This window comes from Crocodylus siamensis, chromosome 4 (genome assembly GCF_052110815.1).
Source record: "Crocodylus siamensis isolate JL-2025a chromosome 4, ASM5211081v1, whole genome shotgun sequence".
NCBI classification, from domain to species: domain Eukaryota; kingdom Metazoa; phylum Chordata; order Crocodylia; family Crocodylidae; genus Crocodylus; species Crocodylus siamensis.
The window spans coordinates 202,555,679-202,572,084 of NC_143398.1; positions in this window are offsets into that span (position 1 = coordinate 202,555,679).

Below are 16,406 nucleotides of genomic sequence, written 5' to 3' on the forward strand. Positions count from 1 at the left end.
TCCCCCTAATAAATTTGTAGGCAGCCACGAGATCACTTCTCAGCCTTCTTTTGCGGAAGCTGAAGAGGTCCAGGTTCCTCAGTCTCTCCTCACAGGGCTTGGCCTGTAAGCCCCTAACTATAGGAGCACCCCTCCTCTGGACCCTCTTGAGTCTCCAAACATCCTTCTTTAAGCCCAAAACTGCATTCAGTACTCCAACTGCGGTCTGACCAATGCCCCATAGAAGGGAAGTAGCAACTGCTTAGTTCTATGTCATGCATCTGCTGACGCACGATAAAGTGCAGTTAGCTTTGCTGTGGATTTCGTCACACTGACGACTCATGTTCATCTTGGAGTCCACTATGACTCCAAGATCCCTTTCCACTTCTGTGCTGCTGAGAGGGTCACTTCCCAGCCAGCAGGTTTGCTGGATATTTTTGCACCCTAGGTGCAGCATTCTTCATTTGTCCTTGTTGTACTGCATCCTGTTGTGTACTGCCCACTGTACTAACCTGTCCAGGTCTGCCTGCAATTGTTCCCTACCCTCCGGAGTATGCACTCCACCCCACAATTTAGTATCATCTGCAAAATTGGACAGAGTACACTTCACACCCACATCCAAGTCACTGATGAAGATACTGAAGAGTACAGGTCCAAGGACCGAACCCTGAGGGACCCCACTACCCACATCCTTCCAAGTTGATACAGACCCATCTACTACCACTCTCTGGGTGCGACCACTAATCCAATTTACCACCCATCAGACCATGTAAACATCTATGTCACAGCCTCTTAATTTATTTATGAGAATAGGATGAGATACCATATTGAAGGCCTTGCTAAAGTCCAAGAAAATGACATCCACCTCTACTCCTGCATCTAAGCATTTTGTGACCCTGTCATAAAATGAAATCATATTGGTCAGGCATGCTCTATCTGCTACAAATCCATGTTGGTTTCCCTGCTGCATTCTTTTTCCCACTGGACTCCCACAAATATGATCTTTCATAATCTTTTCAAAGACCTTTCCAAGAATAGAAGTGAGACTGACTGCCTATAATTACTTGGATCCTCCTTCCTCCCCTTCTTGAAAATAGGGACCACACTGGCCCTTTTCCAGTCTCTGGGACCTGAGCGCCATGAGCAGTCAAACAGCTATGCCAGTGGTTCTGCTATGAAACCGGCCAATTCCTTCAGTACTCTTGGATGCAGCTCATTCGAGCCTGCTGACTTCAACACATCCAGTCCATCCAAGTGACTCTGCACCAAGTCAGCGCCAACAGTTGGTGGACTGGTGTCCCTCTGATGCCCATCTAAGAACCCATTAGGAGATTTATCTTGAGCCCTGTTCAGGAACACTGAGGGAAAAAACTAATGTAATAGCTCAACTTTGTGTCGCTCCTCCCCTCGCCCCGGTCTGTCATTAATTGCTCCTTCTTGTTCAGTTGGGGTCCTATGCTGCCCTGTGCCTTCCTTTTACTCCCTCCATACCTAAAAAAAGACTTTTTGTCATCTTTAATTTGTTGCCAGCCTTAGCTCTGTAGTTTCTTTAGCTTTTCTAACTGCCTCCCTGCAAGTGAGGGCCAAGTAGGTATACTCCTCCTTGGTAGTTTCCCCCTGCTTCCACCACCTATATGCCTTCTTTTTTGCCCTTAGGCTCCCCTGGATCTCCCTGTTTAGCCAAGAAAGTTTTTTGGCTTCTTTCCCTCTTTTCCCTCGTACTGAGGTAGTCTCCCTCTGTGCCTAAAGGATTGCTTCCTTTAGAAAGGACCACCCTTCCTGGACTTGCATCTCGCCAATACTCTTATCCTGCAGTGCGTCATTGACTAGACTCCTAAGCACACTGAAGTTAGTCTTCCTTAAGTCAAGCCTTCCACCCTACTACTTATCTTACCCACCCTACATCGTACGGTGCATTCGATTGATTGGTGGTCACTGTCCCCAAGGTGACCAAGAATCTGCAGTTACCCTACCAGGTCCTCACCTGTAGCCAACACCAAGTCCAGTAAGGCATTCCCCCTAACAGGACCGTATACCTTCTGCATTAGGTGAAGGTCCTGCGTGCAGATTAAGAACCTGTGTGAATATGCTCCCAGCAGAGGTGGTGCAGTCACCATCCTTGGAGGTGTTCAAGCAGAGGCTAAACAAACACCTTCTTGAGCTCATTTGATACGTTTCCAATGCCAAATATTGAAGAAATGCTAGAAAGGATTGGGCAGAGTTTATCTCAACACTCAACCTAACCACAGGTTACTGGCAAATTCCCATGACCCTGGTGAATAAGGTAAAAACTGCATTCAGTACTCCTTGAGGCTTATATCAGTTCACACATATGCCCTTCTGTTTGCATGGAGTGGCTGCATCATTCCAATGGTTAATGGACAAGATCCTGGTAAATCATCAAGAATATGCAGCATCATATATTGATGATATAGTAATTTATTCAGGGACATGGGAACAACATGTACTTCATATGAGAGAGATCTTGGAGGACCTAAGGTGAAATGGGTCGACAGCCAATCTGAAAAAATGTGCCTTAGGGTAAAAGGAGACCAATACATATGCTTCAGAGTAGGGCAGGGTAAAATCCTCCCACTCACTAATAAGGTGGAGGTCATTTGGTCCTACTGATAGCCACAGACAAAGAAACTATTAAAAGCCTTTCAAGCAGTGGAGAATTATTACTGGAAGTTTATACCATGGTTTTAAGAACTGGCTGCAGGTCTGACAGTTCTGCTAAAGGGTAGAAGAGGTGGACCAGTGGCATGGACTTCTGAAACTCAGATAGTGTTTATGAAAATGAAGTCAGCGTTGTATCACACCCTGGTATTATATACTTCCAATTTTAAGCGAGCATTCTGATTACACACTCGTGTGTCCGCTATTGCCCTATGGGCAGTTCTGATTCAGCAGGTAAAAGGGGAAGCACGACCGGTTGCCTTCACAAGCAGGAAATTATCAAAGGCAGAGATGCAGTACTCAATTGAGCGAGAATGTTTGTCTATAAAATGGAGAGTCGAGTTGTTCCGCTATTATTTATATGGAAGGAGTTTTACCTTCATCATAGATCACTGGCAAATTCCCAGACATCTAAATTGGTTGCAAACATCTAAAATGGAGAATTCCAGATGAGATGGGCTCTTGCCCTACAATCTTTTTTCTTTCTCCATAGAACACCAACCGGGCAACTAAACATCGCAGCCAATTTCCTGTCAGGAATACAGAATGACAAATTACTGGAGATGACAGGGGCAGAAGGAGAGACTAAACATGATGGTAAAAATGAAATTGTTCCATCTGATGACAGGTTTTCACGAAGGGGGAAGGTGTGTGACAGGACAGTGAGTATGCCCCATCACGGGAAATCCAAAGAACACGGGCAGCAAAACTTACCTGTTTGGCAAGACTGAGTGAGCAGAGTACCCTGATGATAATTAGGAAGCCCAGCTGGAGGGGCCAGTGGGGCAGGGAACTGGAAGCCATGCCAGACCACCCAGCTGATCCTCCCAGAAGTTAAAGCAGGGACGAACCAGCAGTTAGTTCCCCGGAGAGAGAAGCGGTGCGAGCATAGGTTCGTGGGATTGCACGGAGGTGTGGTGTTTAGCTGGATTGGTTGGAGACAGCAGAGAGCTATCTCTGACTTACCAGAAAAAAAGGTACAAAGCAGGTGAACTGCACAGAAGCCAACAGCGATCTGGGACAGTGAGTGTAGGGTCTCTATTCCAAGTATCCAGAACAAGAAGAAAACAGAGACTGACTGAAAGTGAGTTCTGGGGACACTGGACACAACACCACATTATCCATTCCCCAAGGGGTTTGAGAGACTCTGTATTTATGACCTATGGGCATGGGGAACTTAATAGAATCATAGAATTAAAGGGCTGGAAGGGACCTGTAAGATCATCAAGTCCAGTCCCCTGCCATGGGCAGAAGCTTATTGGGCTCAAACGAGCTGAACAAAGAGTTTGTTCAGCCTCCTCTTGAACACCTCCAAGGACGGTGACTGCACCACCTCTGCTGGGAGAGTGTTCTAGATACCCTTATGGAAAAGAAGTTTTTCCTAATATCCAACCTAATTTTCTGCTCAATTAGCTTGTGCCCATTGGTTCTCGTCCTCCCTGGGATTGCCTTTCTGAAGAGTTGTTCCCATAGATCTTGGTGTTCACACTTGACACATTTGTAGGCAGCTATCAAGTCACCTCTCAGTCTTCTCTTGCTCACACTGAACAAACCCAGTTCCCGAAGTCTCTCCTCATAGGGCCTATCCTCCAGGCCCCTAAATCATATGGGTGGCCCTTCTCTGTACCCTTTCAAGCTTATCCACATCCTTCCTGAAGTACAGTGCCCAGAACTGGACACTGAACTCCAGCTGTGGCCTCACCAACACCAAATAGAAGGGGGAGGAGCACCTCTCTGGATCTGTTCGTAACACATCGGCTGATACACACCAGAATTCTATTTGCCCTCCTGGTGACTTCATTGCACTGTTGGCTCATATTCATCTTCTGGTTGATTGTCACCCCCAGGTCTCTTTCAGATGCAGTGCCAGCCAGTGGACCACCACCACCCACCATATAGTTGTGGTGAAGGTTCTTCCTACCCAGATGAAGGACCCAGCACTTATTCCTATTGAACTTCATTTGATTGCATTCAGCCCATAGGACTAGTTTGTCAAGGTCTTCCTGGATCCTTACCCTATCCTCAGATATGCCCACATTTCCCCATAGCTTTGTGTCATTCACAAACTTAATCATTGCGCTTTACACCCCCTCATCCAAGTCACTGATAAAAATGTTAAAGAGTACAAGCCCAAGCACTGAGCCCTGGGGGACACCACTGGAGACGGTCTTCCAGGATGAGGCCATTCCATCGATTACAACATTCTGGGATTGGCCTCTGAGCCAATTGCCAACCCACCTCACTGTAGACTGGTCTAGGTCAGTACCCTCTGGCTTAATTGAAAGGATCTCATAGAAAACAGTATTGAAGGCCTTGCTGAAGTCTAGGTAAATGATGTCAAACTCATGTCCCTTGTCATGTTGGTTAGTTCATACAAGGACACAAGGTTAGTTAAGCATGACCTACCCTCAACAAAGCCATGCTGGTTGATTCTTAATACCCCACCAGTTACAAGCTTGTGGTTGATGGCCTCCCTGACAATTTTTTTCAAAGATTTTCCCAGGACTGAGGTTAGACTGACTGGTCTGTAGTTTGCAGGGTCATCCCTCTTCCCTTTCTTAAAGATAAGTACCATGTTAGCCCTCTTCCAGTTATCTGAGACCACTCCCGAGTTCTATGACTCTTTGAACAGCTGTGTCAGCGGCCCTGCTATGAGCTCAGCCAGTTCTTTCAAGACTCTCAGATGCAGGTCATGTAGCCCAGCAGACTTGAACACATCCAGAGGTTCCGAGAGTACCATCAGCTGTTCAGGTCTGATTTCATGTAGACTGTTACCTTCCCCATATTCCCTAGGCCTCTGGACAGGTGAATAGCTCTCATCTAATTTCAGGATGTGAAGTTAGTATCTGCCTTTTCACGGGGATCAACTGTGGACTACCTCCCGAATGCAGTAGGGGTCCCACAGTAGAGCTTGATTTTTTTCTTGCTCCCTATGTACCTATAGAAGAACATTTTGTTGTCCTTTATTTCAGTTGCCAGCTTGATCTCCATGCCTACCTTGGCTTTATGCATCTCATATCTGCAGACCATGGCCATATGATTGTACTCCTCCCCGGATGCTGAACCGTTTTCCCATTGCTTATATGCTTCTTTTTTCTTCTTCAAAAGTTCCTTGATATCTCTGTTGAACCAAGCAAGTCTCTTGGCCCCTTTCCTGCTTTTTGACCACATGGGGATGACCTCTTTTTGAGCAGTGAGAATTGCCCCCTTAAGGAAGCTTCACTGATCCTGAAATACCAAATCTTCCAGTTGCTAGTCATGGAGGGCCTTCCTAACTAGACTCCTGAGTTTACCAAAGTCTGCCCTTCTGAAGTCTATGACTTCTGTTCTACTGGCTGAATTCCCAGCCTTCCTATAGAGCCTATAGTCCTCCATGTCCACTATCCAGTCATATATCTCATCCTTCATGTCCACTGCCCACTGCCCAGTCATACATCTCATCCCACCAAGTCTCTGTCAGCCCAATGAGGTCAAATTCCTCATCTGCAAGAAGCAGTGCCAGTTTGTCCTGCTTCTTGTCCATGCTTCTGGTATTCCCATAAAGACACCTGAGTTTACCTCTAGTCACCTAAGGTTTTCCATCCCACTTCAAGTGCCTCAAGGCATTGGTACTTGTAACAGGGGACCTTTTCAGGGCTGATTTGACTGTGGCCTGCCCACCTGTTTCTGGGCCAACCACTCACCTTCTTACCTGCCGTGCCTTGTTATTAATTAATTAATGATCTTAATTAGGCAGGAGGCTGCCCATTTCTTTCCCTGATTCCGGGGGGTGCTATCTGTGGCTCCGTACCTCCCCTACACTGCAGCCCATGCCTTGCAGATGGCATCCATAGTTTTATAATCACTGGCCCCACGCTGGGCCCCAGACTTCTCCGATCAGGACCCCTCCTAGAACCCTCCATTCAGGTGGCCTACCCTGCCTTCATTCAGGCTATCTAGTTCCCTGAAACTATTTTCCTGTCTCAAGTGTGGTCCTCCCGGTACCTTTGGCCATACAGGCTCTGGCCTCACCTCCAAGGCCAGTCAGAAACCCCAGGACCTTTTAGCTCTGGGCATCCCTCACGGTGGGCCCTTGGCCCTTTTGACCGTTCTGGTCCTGGCCCCTGCATTGACCAGTCAAGGGTACTCTCTCAGAGTCTCTGGCCCCGCTCTATCTCTGGGGTCTGTCTTCTGGCCGTACTAGCAGGTGACCCACCCAGTTTTGAGGGCTAGGGATTAAGGCACCCCAACCCTTAAGGAACCAACATGGGTTCATCAGTGGAAGGTCCTGTCAGACCAACCTGGTGGTCTTTTATGATCAGATCACCAGATCATTAGACGCAGGGGTAGCAGCGGATATAATCTTCCTGGACTTCCAGAAGGCTTTCGACACTGTCTCTCACCCCGTTCTCATTAAGAAACTGGGAGGCTGTGGTGCAGACACCCACACAGTCAAATGGGTCGCCAACTGGCTGGAGGGCCGCAGCCGGAGGGTAGTAGTGGATGGGTCCTTCTCAACCTGGAAGGACGTGGGCAGTGGGGTTCCGCAGGGCTCGGTCCTCGGGCCCGCACTGTTCAACATCTTCATCAGTGATTTGGACAAGGGGGTAAAAAGCACCCTATTCAAATTTGCTGATGACACTAAGATGTGGGGGGACGTGGGCACACTGGAAGGATGCAACAGGCTACAATCAGACCTAGACAGGTTACAAGGGTGGGCGGATGAGAATAGGATGGGTTTCAACACAGACAAGTGCAAGGTGATGCACCTCGGGAGGAACAACCGGCACCACACCTACAGGTTAGGGAACTCCCCTCTTGTCAGCACAGAGGCAGAAAGGGATCTGGGGGTCATCATTGACTCCAAGATGAACATGGGCCGGCAGTGTGGAGAGGCAGTTAGGAAGGCCAACCGCACCATGGCATGCATCCACAGATGCATTTCAAGCAGGTCCAAAGAGGTGATCCTCCCCCTCTATGCGGCACTGGTCAGGCCACAGCTGAAGTATTGTGTCCAGTTCTGGGTGCCACACTTCAAGAGGGATGTCGACAGCATGGAGAGGGTCCAGAGGAGGGCCACTCGTATGATCAGGGGACAACAGGGCAGGCCCTATGAGGAGAGGCTACGGGACCTGAACCTGTTCAGCCTCCAAAAGAGACGGCTGAGGGGGGATCTAGTGGCCTGTTATAAACTAGTCAGGGGGGATCAGCAGGCATTGGGGGAGTCACTGTTCCCCCAAGCACCGCCAGGAGTGACCAGGAATAATGGTCACAAGCTGGCAGAGGGTAGGTTTAGGTTAGATATCAGGAGGCGCTACTTCACAGTTAGGGCGGCTAGGGTCTGGAACCAGCTTCCAAGAGAAGTGGTGCAGGCTCCTACCCTGGTGGCGTTTAAGAGGAGGTTAGATGAACATCTTGCTGGGGTCATTTGACCCCAGTACTCTTTCCTGCCATGGCAGGGGGTCGGACTAGATGATCTGCTTCTAGATGACTAGATGATCCCTTCTGACCCTAGAAACTATGAAACTATGAAACCCGCCTTTCACTGGGGTGGTAGCTGGCCTGACATTTCCTGGGGGGCTCCCATGCCACTGACAGCCCCACCAGGTTACCCACTCCCAGCAGGGTGCAGTTTTAGATCATGCCCAGGACCAGGAGCCTCCAAGCCATCCCCTACAGCTCCTCCCTTACCTCCACAATGATACCAGAAGCCTCACAACCAGGTGATGTTGCTGCCTGACCTGCTAACAGGGAACTGAACTGTTTATATAGGCAGTCAGGGATCTAAAATGGCTGCCGCAATCAAGCAGCTGCTGGTTGTTTGGCCCTGATCTTAAAGTGGCAGGCACAAACAGTGCCCTGCCACAGTACTCATCTGGATGTCCCCTACTTGAAAGTCCTCCCTTAGGTCATCTTGGCCAGATGATTCATGTACAGCAGTGGAATCTACCCTTTCTCCTCCAGGCATGCCTAGTTTAAAGCCCTCGTCAGCAAGTCAGCAATTTTCCTAGAGAAGAGCTTCATCCCTCTGACCATGAGGTGAATACCGTCTCTAGTATGCAGACCAGTGCCATTGAACTGCATGCCAAGGTTGTGAAATGCAAAGCCAACACAGCAACACCATTTTTGAAGCCTTTGGTTGACTTCCTCAATGCATTCCTCCCTCCAATGACCACAGCCTCTAACTGGGTGGATTGAGGAAAAGATCACTTGTGCTCCTAGTTCCTTGAGCTTCACCCACATGGACTTGTAGTCGCTCACAATTTTCTCAGGGTTGTTTCTCACTGTGTCATTCATGCCCACGTGGACAAGGAGCATGGGGTAGTGGTCCATAGGATGGACCAGCTTTGGGATCCTTGTCATTACATCTTGGATCCTGGCTCCTGGAAGGCAGCAGACCTCTCAAATGAAGGGGTCTGGATGACAAATGGCACCTTCTGTTCCCGGCATCAGGCTTTGGGCCTGGTGCGACCAATTTCCATGTGCTGTTGGTTGGGGCATCTTGCTTAATCCCACTCTTCTTCCTGGTCTCCGTGGCATCCCTTTCCAGGTGTAGGGACTGGCAGTAAGCATCAATATCTGCCTCATGTTCCTTGGTGGTTCACAATCTGCTCACCCACGCCCTGGAGCTCCCTTACCCAGCCCCCCAGAGTCTCCACTAGTGAGCACATCCCAGAAGTGGGATTGCTTGAATCCCAGATCCAGCCTCCAGCAGACATGCCAGGCAGCCTCCGCAGCCTAGAGACAAGGTTTCTGTCTGCGTGGAGGCTGGGACCATAGGCCCTGTCTGGGTAAAGACTTCTGAGGTATCAAGTGGGGATGGTCTATCCAGATCAGGGAGCCTAGGGGTACGGTGCATGCCCATCACCATGTTGCAGGGTGGACCCTGTTCGCTCGGCTCCTTAGGTATTTGAGTAGGAGACCAGGTGGGTGTAATTACCCCAACGTGGTCCAATGTGGCCCTCACCAGCAGCTGTTGCTGGTAGACAGGCTCAAGTAGTTGCCTGCAAGGGGATCCCCTGGCTTCTCGAGGGATCCCCTGGCTGCCCTGGCTTCCCAAGAAGTTGGGGGACTCTGGGGGTCCCTGGGTCCCTCCACAGAGGGGAGGGAGGGCTGGTCCCTTGTCCCCTTTACCTGAGATCCAGCATTTGTGGTCTATTCCACAGCGTTGGGGGCTTTGACTGCTCAGGGGTGCAACAGGCACGGGGTGTGCTGTGCGTCTCCACCGGGGTACAACTCAGGGCTGAGAATGCCTCCGGGTCAGAGGACCTGCTTCTTAGGACTTGTAAAATAGAGACCCACAGACATACAATCCCTATAAGAGAAGACTAATGAGGTGGATAAAATGTGAAAATAACATCTTCACTGAAACATCTGGAGTGGTAAGGGCAAGGTATGAGGATGGTGGAGCCCTGCAAAGAGGAGACAGCCCACTAAATTGCAGGACTGATCACCTGATCTTCCTCCCAAGGTTACATCTTTCTTTGGTTCTTCTTCTTTCTCATCCAATGTGTGGTAGGTAAGTTTCAAAAACGACTATCAGATCCTGACAGAGAGACTGGAACTTTCTATGAGATCCTTGGTACGGCAAGATTTTCCACAGTAGGCATTGATTGCATTAGTACTACATGGGATTAGAGTTCCACATGACTCAAACTTCATTCTACCATTATTATTTATGGTTGTTTTCAATACCACTGATCTTTCCCTGTGCTGCCAACCTAAGCTGAGCAGTCTCACCCTGGGAGGAAAACCACATTAAACAATAAAACAAACACTAAATATCTTAACATACAATCTTTAGTGACAAGTCTGCTTTGAGACTGTCAAGGGGGTGACATCTAGTAGTGCTAATAGGGAAAATGGATATTGATGTTTCTCAAGTGATGATCCAATTAAAATAGTAATAGGAAAGAAAGTGTGCTTTAGCAGTTAAAGCCAAGTACGAGCCATAAAGAATTTTTGTCAACGTTCTTAGGTTTGCCACAAAACTTAGGTGACTTGCACAAATCATTTAACCCCTCAATTTTCTGCCTTCTTTTCAAATATAGTTAACAGTGCCTGCTCCCAAGGGATGCTTTGTTTTATTCAGCAACTAATTTTCAAAAATTATAAATGTATTACTACAATGACAGGCAATTTAATGCATAGTAATCTCAGGATATATGATCTTCCAGTATGCAATTCTTGTTAAAACAAAGGGTGACCCTTGTGGTGAACATCTAGAAAGCACTTGGAGAACTCTGCCCTGCTTCGCTATTGGAATTTTTTGGTTCCCTTATGCAACCACAGCAGTGTGTCTGTAAAGTCATCTTGGACCAAATGCTCTATACTTTAACAAGGTCACATGAGAATGAATTTGTCTCACAATTTCCAGCTTCAAAAACAGTGCTTGAGACTGCAAGATCTGACATCAGTATTATTAATTTCTGCCCCTTTCCACCAACAGGTTCAAAATATATTATTATTGTTATTGTTGTTGTTGTTGTTGTTGTTGTTGTTGTTGTGGGCCTGATCCTTGTACTCCAAAAACCCACGAGGAAAGGATCAATTACTAACAGTTACAACAATTACAGGACCAAATTCTGAATTCACCTGTGTGTAAAATCGCACAAAGCCTAAGCACAACCTAAATTATGCCTAAGCTGTAGAATGAAGGGGTTGGACATATCCACTTTCTGCCATCCCTTCAAGAGATTTGCTGAGAATGTTGTATCTGGTCCATGCCTGAGCACAAGGTTTTCAGGACTGGGGGAAACATACCACAGAACCATTTTGATCTCTGACCCCAGGTGCTTGGCTGTCCTGCCACAAATGTTCCAGAACTTTCTTCTTTCACAAATTTGGCTTTCTTCTTTGTGTGTCTGTATGTGCAAACACACATGCATGCAAATAGATTGTGTCCTTTTAATAAATACTTTATAAGCTGTATATTTTGGGTCATCCTGTGCAAATTTGCAACTTACACTAAGGAGACGCTACCTACAAAATACACTGTTTTGGGTTTACTCTATCCTGATTTATACTGTTGAAGAGAATTATTAGCACAACAGCATGAAGATTAAAATAAAACAGTTCGTATTTTGATTGATTGGCATAGGTGTTGTTATATTTGTTAGTACATATTCATGATTATGGTGTTACCAGAACTACAAATCTACCCATTAATATCGCAGGTCCCCAACATGCATACAGGATCAATTCTGTGTGAGCAGACTGAGAAAACAATAGGTACCTTGTTACATCATTTCCTTGGTTCTGACGTTCCCTCTGTGCTGTTCAGTTATTGCTGCTCTAAGTTAGAGCAGCCCTGGGCTACCCCATCTTTATTGTGGGGAATGGGGAGAACATCAGGCAGGTAACATATTCAATTGTACTCAGAGGAAGAACTTTGTCCCTCACCTTGGGTCCTGTCCTCAGTATAAATCAGTTGGACATAGGGGTCAGGGATAAGCACCTCACATGAACAGCAGATAAGCCACATTTTCAGTAACATTACAGTGCAGGTCATGACAGCCTACAGTGATTGTTTTTCTTAGTGTGCTATTCTAGTTGCTGACATTGAGTCTGTCTCACCTGTGTAGTACCAATGGCTCTATCAACATCAACACCAGCAGTCTATGTGAATTTGGATACAACTGCAGCTAACTCCTAAGACAAACAGGACAACACAGACTTCAGCCTCAAGGCTGGGAAGAGCCTCAAGGTCAAGAAGAAATGAGTATAGTGCAATAGGCACATGGGTGGTTAATGCGCAGGCCCAGGGGTCCCTGCCAATCAGAGGCCCCCAGGTGCCTGGGTTCCCATGGGAAACAGCGGGTTTCCCTTTGCAGGTAAACAGCATTCCAGCCTGCAAGGGGCTGCTTGGGGCTGTCGGGAGTGAGACACAGTGCAGCCACTAGGATTCCTTTTACCAGAGACCGCCAAGGATTGACACAGCCCCTCATCTGATTTGGTATCAAGTGAACTTCAACAGTAATCCCTAATTTTTATTACAAGTTTCCTCCCTGTAATATGACCTGGCAAGTGGTTCCTTTAGACATTACAGCAGCAACCTCGAGTGGTACTGGCTTCAGATCTTCTGCTGGGTTGTGGGACATCTGTTCTTGGATTCCCTGTTGTTCAAACAAGAATTCCAGGTTTGCTCCCATCTCCCCAGGGTGGCAACACAACACACACTGTCTCTTTGTTTGTCCACTACTTCTGTAACTTTTTGACCCCAAATTGTCCAATCCTCAAGTTTCTTACCTCATCTTTTTAGAAAAGGTACTCCCAATCCTATTCCACTTTTAGTTTTCTTTCCTTTTAGGGAAACTGCTGTACCTGGTTTGCCCACTGTACCAATCACAGCACTTTTATTCCCAGTGCTTTATAAGGCACTCAGTACAATTTAATTGCTTAGTTCTGGGAAGGCTTAAACTATGGCCAGGAGCCTTAGCATAACTCAGTTTGCCTGCTACAGCAGGGGGCACCGCATGCCTGTTCACAGCCACGTGCATGCACATGGCCCAGAACACAGCTGAGCACTGTGGAGAGCAGGTCTCTGCAGGTAAATAAAGGGAGGACGGGGCATGGGGGGCAGATGAAGGGGCTATGGTGAAGGAGGGAGTGGGGCAGAGGCTCAGGCTGGAGACACTGCCCAGCCAAGGCGGTCCATGGGACCTGGGGCCAGGAGTGGGACAGAGCCACAGGCAACCCATCCAGAGGGCACGGAGGGCAGGTTCCTTGCTGCTGCACATAACCCTGAGGGGAGGCATGGGGGGTTGTGGGTTGCTTGCTGTGGCCTCAGGGCTCTCTGCCCTGCTGCCTTTGCCCCAGGGATCCCATGCTGACTGCAGTGGGGGCAGTGAGTTGTGCCTCCCTCTGCCAGGTCAGCAGGGGACATGTGACCCTTGGAGCAAAGGCAGCAGGGTGGAGAGCCCTAAGCACACAGCAGGCAGCCTGCATCTGCTTTTGCCATGCTCCGTTTCAGCCATGGTGAGGGGAGGAAGGGTGGGGAGGATGAAGGAGAGGTGGGCATGTGCTACCCTTCCCCCAGCCCAGCTGCATCCACCTAGCCTCTACCGTGGGCAAGGGCAGTGTCAGCTTCTCTCCAGTGGGGGGGCTGGGCTGGGGCAGGCTGGGGGCTTAGGGAGACTATAGCTACCCCAAAATTTGCCTTAGCCTCCCCATAGCCACACTTCCCAGCGCTGCCACTTGCGTGCTCCTTGCAGCTGAGCCCACCCTATTCTGGCCTGCTCTGAGCCCAGCCCCCCTCTTATCCTGGTGTCACTCCTGCTGAAGTGCCTTGCCTTTGCAAGCTCAGTGGTATGGGGCAGGTGGATGGCAGCAGCAGAGCTGGAAGGGGTGGCTACCGGGGGGAGGGGCTAAGGCAAACTTTGGGGTGGATATAGTCTACCCCAAGACCTCAACAGCCCACAGGGCACAGAGGCCTGTCCTTCCCTTGGCAGCAGCACCACCAAGAAGGGAAGGGGCCACTCCCCTGGCTGGAGCCCAGGGCCCCAATAAATTTTAATCCTCCACTAAACAGGCAACATATCCACACTGTACTCCTCTGGCACCAAAGAAAATATTCATATTATGTGATAGTATTTCTCTATGTGGTGCCTCCACTGAGGACCTAAGAATACAAATTATTTCAATATAGAATACACCCTCTTAGACTATAACACTCTGGCTCTTTCAGAGTATCCATCAGTTGGAAGAATGGTTAATAGCAAATTTTTTCAGTATTTTCCAAATACTTTTGTTCTATGGATTATGCAAGATAACGTGTAGAGAAGACAATTATTATAAAAATTTCTTGTTGGCTTATACAACATATGGAACATTCAATACTTCCAGATTTGACAACATTAATAAAGAATACTGATATTAACAATTATCTCCGCTTTCTCCTCCCAAAAATAATCTTTAAAAAATTATGTTGAAGAGAAATAATAATCAGCATTATAATCATATTTGTAGTGGGGCTACATTTATCTGAAAAGGAATTTCTGAAAAGGGCTTGACCCTGCCTGCCCTTTATTCATGGAAGTAGTGTTATTGACTAGTCACATCAAGATAAATCAAGATATGATGATTAAGGTACAAAGTCTTAGACCCCAATTTTTTAATGAGCCCCACAAGGGAGTCCCTTCTGATCTTAGAACTCATGGCAGGACTCCATCTAAAAGCCATGACAGAATCAAGCTTTCTCCAGAACTTTCTTTTTTGACAAATGTGTAGCTGTACCAATTCAAGTGTCATCACTTTACTGAGAAAAGCAAAAACAAAAAGTTGCAAAGCAGAACCTTGCTCTGCATCTCCTGCTTTATTATGTCTGCTTTCTCTCAACTGACTTTTTAGAATGCAAGACAATTGGGGAAGGAATCCTCTTCTGTGCCTGATACAAAGCCATACGATTTCATTTGGGTGCCCTGTATTGAGCCCAATAATGCTATTTGTATAAACCAGGGGTTTTCAACCTTTTTTAAGGGGATTACCCCATCTGGTGGGTACTCCTCCTGGTGGGTACCCCCTTCTGGAGGGAGTCCCCCAGCAGCCAGTTGCTGAGCAGGGCAGCGGGGAGCCCCCCAGTGGCCAAAAGCAAAGCAGCAGTGGTGAGGCAGTATACAGGCATGCAGCAGCAGCGCTTCTCAAGTACCCTCACTTCTCCACACCACCACCACATATCCCCTGGGGCCTTCACAAGTGCCCCCAAGGGTACATGTATCCCTGGTTGACAACCCCTGGTATAAACCATTGGGTCCAAAACCTTTTTGGACAAAGGAATCCTAGTCAGACTTCAACCTTTCTTACAGGCCACTATACATCTGTATCTTTTAATTGAAAAAGGAAGCAGCTCAGTTCAAAGCACTGACTGTGGCTTTGAGTCCCACCTGTGGTCTGTGAACCAGTGTGGGAAACATTGGGATTTCAGAAAGATGGCCAGGCTTATTTGAAGACAGAAGATGGTGCAGACAGAAGTGACAATTTTTGCCCAATCTGCCACAGAAAGCAGTCTGTAATCACTAGGGTTGTGAACTCTGTTTGAATCTCTTCTGGGAGGTTTCATCACAATGTAATAACATAGTTTCATAGTTGTTAGGGGTGGAAGGAACCTTACAGATCACCGGGTCCTGCCCCCCTGCACTTGGGCAGGAAAGACTGTTTGGGATTAGATGACCCCAGCAAGATGGGCGTCAAGACACTTTCTGAAGATCACCAGGGTAGATGACTGTTCAATCTCTGGAGGGAGCCTGTTCCAAACCCTCAGTACTTGACCTGTAAATAAGTTTTTCCTTATGTCTAGTCGGAAGCGATCCTCAATCAGTTTGTGCCCATTATTTCTTCTCCTGCCTTGGTGATGTTAGTGAACAGATGCTCCCCCAGGCCCTGATGTGATATACTTATACGCTGCCACCCCCTGACATTAACGACTTTACATCAAAAAAGCAAATGCAAATTAGTATTACATTTTAAAAACCCACTAGACTAGTGTATAAATCAGATTCAACATTTAATATTTATTTTAATGAATGCCCTATAATTTATTTCCTGGGTGACTCTCAGCTGAAGATTTATATCTAATTCCTGGAGATTCCAGGGCAATCCTGAAGGGTTGGAGACCCTAACAGTCATGACCAAATAAGTGCATGGGTGCAGATTGCTTCAAAAATGGCCAATCCGGTGAAAATCTGAACTCTGATTGTATGAGGGGTCAGCTGAAGGCTTTTACAGAAGATGCTCTGTTTTGACTTCTGCCTGCGCTGCCTCCCAGCCCCCAG